The 12,263-nt window shown below is 45.9% G+C and overlaps 1 protein-coding gene across 3 annotated transcripts in view; it reads right to left on the bottom strand.

Moving 5' to 3' along the window:
• Window positions 1–12,263, bottom strand: part of LOC135710793 (uncharacterized protein DDB_G0283357) — a 404,283-nt gene that overhangs the window by 14,484 nt on the left and 377,536 nt on the right. The window lies entirely within an intron of this gene.

The raw sequence follows: 12,263 nt of genomic DNA on the forward strand, positions 1-12,263 counted from the left end.
ATAAGTTAAGCATTGGGTACAGGACCAAGTCTCCCCTGGGTGGTGCCAGAAGATGAGCGCAATAGAATCATCAAGTTGCCATAAGGCACGGAATGAGACTATTGCATGGCTGGGTAGTCAAAGTCTTCCATTCGTTAGTCATTTCAGGTGGATTAGAACAGGTTTAGGTTTAGGGTGGGCGTTGGCCAGATTTGGATTTTTCAGATGTAATCCTGGATAGGACCCTGTCATTGAACGTCGCGTGAAAGTGGAACTTAATGAAGGCCTAAGTACTTTTTCGTAGTTTTTAGTTTTCGGATTTGAAAGATCGTCGGTTACAGTGGCCTGCTTACTGAGCAGAAAAACGCGGCACCAGGTCCTATCAAAGACATTAATGGTAAAATCGCTTGTGTATCGTGTATTTTGCGAAACTCGTTGTTGTCGTTGGTTCCGGGTTTGAATGGATACACAAATTTGAGCAACGGTATTATGTGATATGAGGGGCTCGGTGGCCTTAGAGCAACCGTTTTTGCTTACTGAGCAGAACATCATGAGTCTAATCTCAGGCCCATCCATATTCAAGATTCGTCAATCGTTTTATTTGTTAATATGACTACATGGTAATAACAGCAACTCGGTGATTAAAAAGGTGCTCGTCTGCCTAGTGGCAAACGTTTTTGCTTACTGAGCAGAAGACCGTGGGTTTAATCCCAAGCTCCTTCGCGTTATATGATCGTTCAGACATCAATTCAGCTTATCGTTTACCAAAACGAACCCTGCTGCAAACCCAACCCTCTTATCCAACATCCCAGTGATTCCTCGTGGAAGTGCAGATGTGTTCTCGGCTTCCATCAAAGCGAGTGTCATGTCAACACAATCCTTCCCATTCCTTACTTGACCTGTGTTCGGGCGCGGCCGGCGCTGGTATTGCCTAATTTAAGATCACCAGTTTTTACACATTGAGGATGATTGCTAGTCCCAAGCATCGTCTATTGGTTCTCTGTGTAATTACAGCTGATCTGGCAGTAACAGAGTAGCAACCGTGGGCGGTCAATCAAGCTCAAGCTCAAGCTCAAGCTCAAAAACACAACTGCAAAATCATAAAAAAGGTGAACAAGAACATTCAACTAAGATTTGAACCGTGTTCATCTGCGTGAGAGCCAGCTATCTTATCGCCTGCTCTACGCACCACAAGTTAAAAGTATGTGGATTTATGATGATCACTTGAAACCAAAGTATATAACTAAATTACATGTGACGGTTGTTATAATTGATCAATGTTATAGTTGAATGGAGTATAAGATGAACAGTTGAATCTATTAGGTAGATATGATTGAGTTGACGGTCAAATTAATGTTGAAAAAACTATAGGTTTCTTTTGAACAACAATATTTTTCCATGTGAAAGTAACTATTAGGATTGTTATCTTAACTTAACGAATTTTTTCTCCGTGCACTGATGTCAACTAAACACAGCCAATTATGCTTAACTAAGAAAATGCTTATCTAATCCATTTTTAGATTCGTGTTTCACAAAATCTTGAATATGTTTTATATCGCAAACGTTGGAACTGAAATTTTGTTTTTCAACAATATCCGCAGGAAGTATTAAGGCCTGTACTCGAAAAAAAATGCACCAGACAAAAGTGTTCGCCAAAAATTTATTTTAAGTCGAATTTTCTTGAAACTTTCAGGGAATGGATTATTGATGGATATGGATTATATTTCGGCATAATTACTTTATTCAATTTCCTTTCCATCGCTGAAAGCCCGCACCTTTCCCTTAAGACCCCTCATTACATTTTGTGCAATGGTGGAGCCGACCTTTTTGGTCATTTTCATCCATTTTTTCTTCAACTCCAGCTCGTTCTTAAACACCTTGGACGATTTTCGAACTTTGGCCTTCATTATGGCCCAAAATCTTTCCACCGGACAAATCTCTGGTGAATTTGGAGGGTTGGCGGTTTTTGGTACAAAAACAACGTTATTGTCTCTGTACCAATCCAACGTCGATCGCGCGTAATGGCATGATGCCAGGTTCAGCCAAAATAATGTCTCGCCTCCGTGGGACCGCAGGAAGGGCAACCGACGCTTCTGGAGGCACTCGGTGCGGTAAATTTCGCTGTTGATGGTACCTATTGTGATGTACGGTTTACTCAGTTTACCGCATTGGCATATGGCCTGCCAGAGCAATTATTTTTTGGCGAATTTGTTCACTTTCTTCTTCCTTATGTCTTCCGGAACATCAAACCGTGATTTGGCAACGTAGAACTCCAGCCCCGTTATCTGCTTTGCGTCTGCATCAAGGTTTCGTCAACCATAACCACACACATCGATTTCGTTAACCACTCTCGATACCGCTTCCTTGCACAGGATTTGGCCGCCGTGTTTTGTTGATCACGCCGGTTCGGACCTTGAATACACGAAGCCCAGCTCGTTTCATGGTTTGCTGAACGAACCAGGCGGAACAATTTGCCTTCAGAGCCGCGTCGCGAATCGAAAGGTTCGAATTGCGCTTGAAATAATCGAACACCTTCCGGGCCTTCACAGGGTCAGCTGTCTTCAATTTTCTTCCACTTCCAGCCCGCCGCTCGGTCGTCTGGGACTCCTTAAACGATTTTACCACCCGAGACACAGTTGTATGGGTGATTCCCAGTTGTCTTCCGATCCATCTCATGGTCGCAGTCGGATTTTACATGACGGCGCGCAAAATTCTCCGGCGATTTTCTTCTTGTTTCGATGACATTGACAGTGAACCGATTGTTATGAAATTTTGCACATGTAAACCATTCACTCCAAACTACTTATACCCAGATTTTCATCAATTTTTACCCACGGATAAAAAAGTTACACGCGGATAAAAATGGTGCATTTTTTTCGAGTACAAGCCTTATATAAAATTAAACAAAATTATTGCCATTAGGGTGGAAAAACTTAGAAGCAGGCAGTTTGCAAAAGGCCTTAGTAGTTTACCAAATTACTCTAGGCTCTTATGGCGTTTAACAAAAGTGCTTAAAAACAAACCAAAGCCTATGCCGCCTTTTAGAGTTGTTAATTCCGTCATAACAGCCGTCGGAAAGGCGAACTCCATTTCTCAACATTTTATGGATTCGCATAATCTGGGTCGAGATATTGTCAGCCCGATGGAGGGCCCGGTGCTTGAGAGCGTCTACCAGCTAGCTACTGAGCCTAGCGAGCTTCTGGTGGACAGAAAATCACATTTGATGAGCTGATGAACACCATCAAGTCGACGAAGAACATGAAGGCACCGGGTTTCGACGGACTCTTCTACATTGTCCTGAAGAATTTGGGACCGAAAGCGCATACCTTTCTGGTGAACGTCTTCAATCGTTGCCTAGAGCTCGGACACTTCCCAGCTGCCTGGCAACGGTCCAAGGTGGTACCGATACCGAAGCCGGGAAAGGATCCTACCAATCCGTCAAGCTACCGTCCGATCAGTTTCCTTTCCTCGCGTAGCAAGTAGTTTGAAAAACTAATTTACACCAGACTCCTCGAGCACACCGAGGTGAACGACATGGATTCCGACGAGATCACAATGGAATAGTCCTTAATTTAAGCAGGATTCCAATACAATTCTGATGTTAATACCAAGGCTATTCTAAATAAAGCGTATATGAAGTATTCGAAAAAATGTGTTCTTACACATACAAATTTCGCTGCCCGATCTGCCGTGGAATGTGCAGTGAATGGCTGGCGATAAATGATGCACAAACACATGCAGCAAATCAGAAGTTGTTAAACAGCAGGGCAGGGCAAAGTGGGTGCAAAATTAATTTTCAATTACAATTTATATTCGATGATTTAAAATGTGGCCAGGCAGAATCCTGCGACTGGCGTTTAATTATGATTAATTTCGATAATTGACCGGGTGAACCTGCGTGTGATGTTGATCCATCACCTTTTTTAATTTTTATGTGTGTGTGCTTCCAGGGGTTAGAGTGTGAACTGCCGGACAGTATTTACAAAGGAAGAATCAAGCCGAAACTGAGCAGGAAACAATTACGTCTATGTTGGGTTGAATTATGTAGGTACCTACAATGTTTATGTTTAGATTCTGCTTTCCACTGCGCTTTGATTCAAGCATCCAAATTAGTGTGCATATCGGAAATGAATTGTTTGCCCGGCGTCAACTGGGACTGGGAGACAAAATTTTCCCTCATCGGCCAACTGGCAAATTGTGAATTGCGTCAATGAGGAAGTTTCAATTTTCCATTTTAACCACCCGGGGGAACATTCCCTCCTCTCTGCGGCCGCTGGTGAAGAGACTTGACAAACAATGGTCAATATGCAGTCCTAGTTATGCACATAGAAATTCTCTGCGTGTGCCTTGGTGTGGGTGGCTGTGGCTGTATTTACTTTAAAACTGTAATTAATTATTCAACCAAACACAGTCCATCATCGTTGTGTCATCAGCAACAGTATTAACTTTGTTCGTACACGGCCGACCCCCTAGGGTGATTGGAGCATTGTTGTATTTTCTGAATGGCAGGGGATTTGGATGAATTGGCAAAATGTGTACTTAGGATGATGTTGGAAATTTGCGAGGATAAATATGTTTGCACTGATCGTCGACCTCTCGTCACACATGTCAATTTGTGTCAGCCATTGTTTGGAAAGCGGACACGTTGGACAGGTTGTCAGTATAGGTGATGGCAGCGAAAATGGTGATGGCTTGGAGTATCAGACTGCAGGAGAATTTCAACTGATTTTTCATCGCTTCCAGTAATTGTAACGTGCTGAAACACTCGCTATATAACCTCAGGATTCTGCACAAACGAATGTTTTAGGTCGAAGTACAGAGCACTTAGATTTGGAATTATTAGATCGTTTGATGAGCTATTGAGTCAGAAACACAGCAATCTTGACGGTCCTAACTGAAAATGAAATCGATTGTTTTTTAAATACTGCACACTTAGAAACAATCATGTCAATTTAGGTGCTCTGAGAGTGACATATTCGAGCGTAATTTTTGACATAAATTTGAGTCATAACAGACGCGAAATACAGCTTAATCAAACGTACTTTTCGTCGAGCAACGAACTTTTCAGTCTCGGAGCACTTATTACATGACGTGTTTGTTTACGTCTCATCTTTTATGTCAAAGACGGATTGCGTCACGTGTAAAATTAGTTATTTCTAAGTGTGTACCTTTTTAAAAAAAGATTTATGCATAATCATCTTTGAAAGATTATGCATATTGTTGGCGAACCCACTGGGCAGTCGTCACGGGCTGTCAAGTGAGTACCGGTTCCGCCCTTTGCGCGACTCGGTAAGCAGCATCATTACATATTTTGTGGTTGGATTATCTATTTGGAGTGGAAGATGAATCCGGATAACCACTGCACGTTATGCAACCGACCGGATAGTGCCGATAATCTAGTCCAGTGTGATAAGTGCGACGGGTACACGCATTATTCGAGTGCAGAGGTAGGAGACTCGATTACCGATGTGAATCGGAGTTTTACCTGTAAGAGGTGCATCGAGAGAGACGAAGTAGCCACCATCTCGTCCCACCGAACTAGTCAGCAGTCAGCACTCCCGTACGACAACGCGCAGTAGCGTGAGAGTGGCTAGACTGGCGCTAAAGTTACAGCAGCTGGACACAGAGCGTCAAAACCGGATTAAAGAGTTGGAAGAAGCTGAAAGGTATCAGCGGTTAAGATTGCAGGTGGAAGCTGATTTTGGGAAGCGGCGTTTCGAAGTGCTGGAGGCACAGTTACTCGAAGAGGAGGAGAGTTCCAGTACCAGGAGCAGAGTTAGTTCCCGGATTGTCCGGGAGAACACCAACCGTTGGATCGGAGCAGCAAGTCAGACAGAGGGAGTAATTACCACGTCGGCAAACCCTGCTGCAATTTCTAATCCAGCGGACAACGTTATTCGAAGCCAGTCCGAACCAGCAATAGAAACCCCCTTCAGCAGCACCGTGTCGGTTGTGGTTGGCCCAGCTTGTGTGGGAAAATTATCCACAGCGTTGACAAGCAATGATGTAGTACAGCAACAGGTAGGAACAGTAACGATTAGCGACGTCACCGTCCAGCAAAAAGAAGCGGACCATAGTGCACTCGGACTAGGTGATTCACCTGTCGTCAATGCAGAGGAGGAGCAAATTGCTACCAACACCAACGTCGTAACATCACGATGCACGCAAGAAGAGCAGTACGGAGATGCATCGCAAATCAAACCTGTGATTTCCATATCGCAAAACGTAGGGTACACTGGTGGAATACGGTTACACTTTGGTACACCCACCAGTTCAGGTCAGTCTACAGTGAATCAGGCGAGAAGTAACAGTAGTAACTTAAATACTGGTTTGCAGCCTATAGCCGAGGCTAGCACAACAAGTACACCTAAACAATCTTTAGTAAAGCAAATAATAAACGATAAAGATAATCAGCTAGAAGCTAAGAGTAGGTCAAATGCTGCCAAATCAGGAGCTCTATCAAAGGTTAGTCAGGATCAACTTTCCCAACAACCTCTCCCTCACGAAATGCATTCTGCAGGTGAGCCTCCTCCTAACATGTCAGCCACAGTCCTCCAGACGGAAAACAATCGGCGATCCCAGTCAAACTCGTCAGAGCTTCTGCCACCGCCGGGGTACAAGCAAGGAAACGAACCGAATCCGTCGGTGCTTCTGCCACCGCCGGGGCACAAGCAGTGTGTAGTTTCGCATACGTCAAAGCTCCCACCACCATCGATGTCGATCCAGAGTACCGTGCAGAATCATATGTCGTCAGTGCAACAGTTGCGTCCGGATCAACAGGCACAGTGGAATCAATCAGAGATTCGGCCAATGGTCTTCGAGAGTGTCGTGGCAAAATCAACAGCGCCTACGTCAAAAACCCAACACGATGCGATTCCGTCAGAGCAGCAGTCATTCTTGGGACAATATCAGCACCCAGCATCAAATTCGTGGAAATCGATCCCGCAGCAAGGAGCTGCGCAGACTCCTCATCTACAGCAACGAAACGAGTATATTTTTGCACAGAAACCGATAGATCCGAGGTGTTTTGAACGAGAGCAGTCACGTTGGGGACAAAGGGAGCAATCGAGGATGTACCCAGCTGATCAACAGATGGAGTCTGGTAAATCGGCACCTGGCCCTCAACCAGGAAGCCAACTATCGTCAGAATATTTGCGGCAGCTAGTGCTACATCAATGTAGTGAATCGCACACGTCGGGGCCCTTGCCATCGTCGGAGCAACAGCGGTTTTATGTACCAGAGTCATCAGTGCCTTTGCCACCGCCGGGGCATCACCAGTCGCTTCCGTCAGTACTTGTACCACCGTCGGGGTACCAGCCATTTACCGCACCGAATCCGTTGGCTCCAGAGCCACCACTGGGGCCTGAGCAGTCATCTACGTTTAAGGGCTCCAACGTACGATCAGTGCCAGTGCAGCAGAACGTTTTCGACCAAGCCCGTCCACGTTATGCAAGGGGGCTTACAGCTGAACAAGTATCCGCTCGCCAAGTGATATCGAGAGAACTACCTGGTTTCTCCGGAGATCCACAGGAATGGCCACTCTTCTTCAGTTCCTTCCGCAACTCTACCGACGCGTGCGGGTACAGCGATGCTGAGAATTGGCGACCGTGACAGGAGTATACAGCGACCGTGACAGGTGTACGAACAGCTTCTCCTTTGCAAGTTTTTCTCTTTTACCTTTCTCCGATCTAGCTGTGCTCTGCTGCCCTGGATCTACATGAAAGTATTGAACGTCTCCAAATCCACTGTATGGAAGGTGCGTTTGAAAGACGCCCACTGCAGCTTCAGATTTGGTGGAAGCCTGTCCACCAGCTCTTGCAATAGCATTGGATTGCTGATATGGGATGCAGCAGCCCGAGTCCAAGGCGTATCGTTCAACGACATGATGTTGAAAGGGCCGGATATGCTGACCGCCCTACCTAACGTAGTATTGCGCTTCAGACAGAAGCGTGTAGCTTTCAGTGGAGACATAAGGGAAATGTTCCACCAGTTCCTGATCATGAAGAGGGATAAGCAAACCCAGAGATTCGTTTTTCGGGAACGACCGGGACAGACACCACAGATATTCGTTATGGATGTAGCTACGTTTGGAGCGGCATGCTCACCGTGTATCGCACAGTACCTAAAAAACAAGAATGCAGAGGAGTATGCGGAGCAGTTTCCCGAGGCTGCGAAAGTTATCATCGATAATCACTACGTAGATGACTATCTCGATAGTGTGAATACGGTTGAAGAAGCGGTGAGACTGATCGAAGACGTTAAATACGTACACTCCATGGCTGGCATGGAAATTCGGAACTTCGTATCGAATTCCACCGAGGTGCTAGAACTCATCGGTGAAAGCAGCAAAGTCCAGGAGAAGTCAATGAATATTGAATCGAAGGTCGAAAGAGTACTTGGAATGGTGTGGAGACCGTCGGAGGATGTCTTCAGCTTTGACAACAGCTTGAAGGAAGAAGTACGAAGCATCGTTGAAAGTCAGGAAGCACCTACCAAACGTCAAGTGCTACGAACGATCATGTCACTTTTCGATCCGTTAGGATTAGTGGCGCATTTCTCTGTGCATGGAAAGATGATCATGCAGAGAATTTGGAGGACTGGATCGCTGTGGGACGATTCGATCAAATGTGAAATACTAGAAGACTGGCGCAAGTGGAGCGGACTACTAACAAAAATTAACGAAGTTCGCGTCCCAAGATGCCTTTTTTCCAAGACCAGTGCCGCACCGCAGGATTTTCAAATACACGTCTTCGTGGATGCGAGTGAAAATGCGTACGCTTGCGTTGCGTACCTCCGTAGCTTTTTCGACGGAGCACCTCGATGCACACTGATAACAGCGAAGACAAAAGTAGCGCCGTTGAAGCTCATCTCAATTCCACGGCTGGAGTTACAAGCAGCCCAAATCGGTTCCCGACTGTTGGATAGTATCTGCAAGGCGTTGGCAATACCAGTGGCTGCTAGATATCTGTGGTCTGACTCTTCGACAGTCCTGGCATGGCTGAGATCCGAAACTCGACGCTACCATCAGTTCGTTGGCTTCCGGGTTGGAGAGATACTGTCCACAACTACCGTAGATGAGTGGCGAAAAGTTCCATCCAAGGTTAATGTAGCAGACCAAGCCACGACATGGGGAGACGGACCCAGCTTCAATCCACAGGACTGGTGGTACACCGGACCGAATTTTTTGAGTGAATCAGATGAAACCTGGCAGACAGAAACAAGGAAGGAGTTTACCACGGAGGAGGATCTCCGCACCGTCTTTCTTCATCATCGAACCATGCCACAGCCGGTAATAAATGTAGAACCGTTTTCTAGATGGTCTAGGCTTCATCGAGCAGCCGGGTACGTAATCAGGGCGATCAAAAGATTCCGGGGACTAAAACCGGAGGGTCATTTGACGCAAGAAGAATTGAAGAACGCGGAAGTACTGATTTGGCGACAGGTGCAGATGCAGGAGTATTCGGACGAGTATGCAACGCTCATATACAACAAAACACATCCAGAAGCGGAACCGAAGCAGATTGATAGAAAATGCGCGCTTTACCGAATGTCTCCTATGCTAGACGATGACGGTGTCCTCAGAATTAATAGCCGAATTACAGCGGCACCTATGATGACATTAAATGCAAGGTACCCAATCTTTCTTCCAAAGGATAATCGGGTGACCAAGTTGGTCGTGAAAAGCTACCACGTTCGTTTTCTGCATGGAAACCACGAGACTGTCGTGAACGAGATCAGGCAGTGGTACTGGATTCCACAACTACGCGTAGTAGTAGCAAAAATCGCGAAGCAATGCCAATTCTGTAAAATTAGAAACGCAGCACCGCAGACTCCGATCATGGCACCACTTCCAGAAATTCGGTTAACCGCGTACATACGCCCATTTACGCACACTGGGGTAGATTATTTCGGACCAACTTTCGTGAAACAGGGTCGCAGCCTGGTAAAGCGATGGATCGCGCTGTTCACATGCCTGTCAGTCAGAGCGGTGCACCTGGAAGTTGTACACAGCCAGTCTACCCAGTCGTGCGTAATGGCCATAAGAAGATTCGTGGCGCGCAGAGGTTCACCAGCGACGTTTTACTCGGACTAATTTCGTCGGAGCAAACAACTTGTTGCAAGAGCAACTCCGAGTAATCTACGAACACTGTGCAGCAACGTTTACGAATTCAGACACGAGATGGTTCTTCAATCCACCACTGGCGCCCCACATGGGAGGACCATGGGAGCGCATGGTAAGATCGGTGAAGGCAGCCATGGCAGCGTTAGCAGAGCATCCATACCATCCCAGCGATGAGGTCCTAGAGACTGTAGTGCTCGAAGCTGAATCGATAGTAAACTCCAGACCACTCACGTACATTCCTCTAGATCACGCAGAACAAGAAGCACTTACGCCTAACCACTTCCTACTCTACGGAATGAAAGGCGTGAACCAGCCTCTTCGGAATTTGGCGGAAGAATCCGCAACTCTGAGGGATAGCTGGAAACTGGCGCAGCATCTGATCGACACGTTTTGGAGTCGCTGGATTCACGAATATCTGCTCACGTTGACACGGCGCACCAAATGGTTCAAGCCGGTGAAACCGTTGAAACCCGGTGACCTGGTGGTGGTAGACAATGAAGGCAAGCGTAACGGATGGACTCGAGGACGGATCATGGATGCTGTGAAGGCAAAGGACGGGCAAGTTCGACGGGCCGTGGTGTACACGTCAAGAGGAACGATCAGCCGACCTGCCACCAAGCTGGCTCTGCTGGACGTCCTTGATGCATCAGGAGGACCGGAAGTGTATGTCTCGGGCGAACCGGAACTGCACGGGCGGGGGGATGTTGGCGAACCCACTGGGCAGTCGTCACGGGCTGTCAAGTGAGTACCGGTTCCGCCCTTTGCGTGACTCGGTTAGCAGCATGACAGATATGACAGCAAAGCATAAAATGTCAAAATTTGGACGGAAGAAAAAGGGAGAATGAGAAAATTGAGCTGAAGAGGAAAACGAAGAAACTATCAGAACAATTGGATAAAAGATCTAGTAGGGTCAGTATAGAAGAGTGTAATTTGGATAATTAAATTAAATACTTAAGTGAATTGAAGCGAGAACTAATTTGAAGTGTGGATAATTGGAGCAGAATAGAACGGTATGTGTGAATTTTGATAAAGGTGTAATCTAGACTAAAACTTGTTTATTAAAAACAGCACTCGAAATAGGATAGATAACCTATGTATTGCAAACTCTGCGCAACCAGGGAAAACACAAAAATGTAGGTATTGCCACCATTAATTATAAGATTGAAACTAAAAAACACAATACATTTCAGCTTTGAAGCTGTATCTAAACGCATGCTATCAAGGAGGTGTTTATTTACATCGCATTCCCGAAATCGAGCGCCAACACATATTCTATTTTTAAAAAGATAATATTTTCAGTTAGGATCTTCAAGAATGCTGTATTTTTGGTGGTTTTCGCTTCGAGGCCACCTAATGAAAATTATCATCCACAAATTTCTAAATGCCTTTGAATGTTGTAGATACCTAGTCTAGATGGAGCGCAATTCTTCATTTGACAAGATTGATCCACTGTGTTCAATAGAAGCGAGATGAATCTTCCATAAAAGCACATCACCAGTTTTGAGCGCAACATTTTATCCCGATCCAGCACCAACTAGAAATTTCTTCATCCCGTTCTATTCATTGTAGAAGATGAAGGTAGAAACATTGTTCACAGATAGGTGTACTAATCTGGGTTATTCAATATTCTTCGACAGACATCCAGGCACGTCATCGTTATCATTTGACCCGACCCCACGTCCGTCAGTTAGTCGGGCGATAGTCCCACGACTCCCACGATAAACGGAAACTTCGCCAGTCGCCTTTTCATGTCCATTCACCCCCACTTATGTGCCATTGGTGTCCTGCGTGGGTGCTAATAAAATCCAAGCTCCATCCCAACATGAAGCACACGATGATGACGACGACGACGACGACGACCTTGCGTCGGTATTAGACAATCGGGAGGACCTCAGTTTTCCGTCGCCGGCAGTCTCTGCAGTCGTTAGACTGCTGTTGTTACAATGGATTAGAAGCAGTGTGTGCTTTGAAGTCGGGATCATTTCGGGAAAAGTTTTCCCCGGTTCGCTCCACGGAACAGAAGCCGGCAAACTAGCTGAACAGCAATTTAGAAGAGGAGCTAAAACGATGCACGGTTCACTTATGCCGAATAGGTTTTTATCGGTAAACATTTTGTCTAATGAGCTGTGTCGGTTTTAAAATGGGTGACGATGGGATGGGA

The sequence above is a fragment of the Ochlerotatus camptorhynchus genome, unplaced genomic scaffold (genome assembly GCF_037179485.1).
Source record: "Ochlerotatus camptorhynchus isolate MF236.1 unplaced genomic scaffold, CSIRO-AGI_Acam_v1.1 ptg000402l, whole genome shotgun sequence".
Taxonomy (NCBI): Eukaryota; Metazoa; Arthropoda; class Insecta; order Diptera; family Culicidae; genus Ochlerotatus; species Ochlerotatus camptorhynchus.